This window comes from Cyprinodon variegatus, unplaced genomic scaffold (assembly GCF_000732505.1).
Source record: "Cyprinodon variegatus isolate N-32 unplaced genomic scaffold, C_variegatus-1.0 Scaffold101, whole genome shotgun sequence".
In the NCBI taxonomy this organism is placed as follows: Eukaryota; Metazoa; Chordata; class Actinopteri; order Cyprinodontiformes; family Cyprinodontidae; genus Cyprinodon; species Cyprinodon variegatus.
The window spans coordinates 1,280,972-1,282,092 of record NW_015150554.1 but is presented as its reverse complement, the minus strand read 5'-3'; positions in this window follow the sequence as shown (position 1 = coordinate 1,282,092).

Here is a 1,121-nt window from a genome sequence, read left to right as displayed (position 1 = left end):
TTTTTTTTGTTTTGTTTTTCAGCTTAAAAAGAAGCTTCAGGAAAACGGCGGGCAGGCTAACATCACCCTGAGCTGGAAGAAGCAGGACGGGGAGATCTTCCACAGGGAGCCGCCAGCAGAAGGATGAGGAGTTCCACAGGATAGGAAAGCATCCACTCTGGGATATTTAAGTTTAAACTATTTTAAATAAACACTGTAGGATAGCAGAAAGGGAAATGCCACAAATCATAAAAAAATGAACTGTGGTGTCAAAAGTACACACATTTGTTAGTTAAGTAGAAGTACCGCGGTCCGCCGATCCGCTGCATTAAACCGAAGCCAAGAGTGACGAGTAACGTTTGATTTAAAGATGTAAGGAATAGAAAGTACAGATACTGTGTGAAAATGTAATGAGTAGAAGTCAGAAGTAGAAAGAAATATAAGCAATGGAGTAAAGTATATCATGACACGTCTGAAAATGAAAAACGGTTCTTTATCTCCTCAGCGATGAGCAGGATGAACCGGGACAGTTTAAAGCAAAGCAGCATCTCTAATAGTCTAAGTAGATAATCACCTAATATTCATCAGTTACATAATTTATCCTAATTATGCTTAAAGCCTCTGGACTTCACTCCTCAGAGAAAGATGTCTGCATGGTTCATGTTCTAAACATTTTCTCCCCTTTTTCAATTTGTTGTTTGACTGAAGATTTAATTTATTTCTGATGTGATGAGAAGCTGCTGGTGGAGCTTCATCATGTTTATAATAAATTAATAAAACATCTGTCCCTGTTCCAGAGCCTGAGCTTATCATTTCCAGTTGCTTTGTTATGGAATTGCTAACTTGCACTGTTTAGTTATTGTTAGAAGACCAGAATGAAGCAAAAGATTCTGTTTTCAGTAGATCTGAAGTGGAAATATTTCAAATCTGTTCTTTTAATTTAGGAAATGTTGGTTTCTGGCACCTGATTTTCAAATAGAATGATAATCTGCCTTTAAACATTCAGATTAATTTCATAGTAACAAGTTTTATTACAGGAAACTGAGCTTTTCTGCTCTTAAAACATGTCTGAACTAAGAAATATTCCTCTCCACTGTCGCTACAAGAATGCTTGGTGTGAGGGATTGCTGAAGAGTCAATGA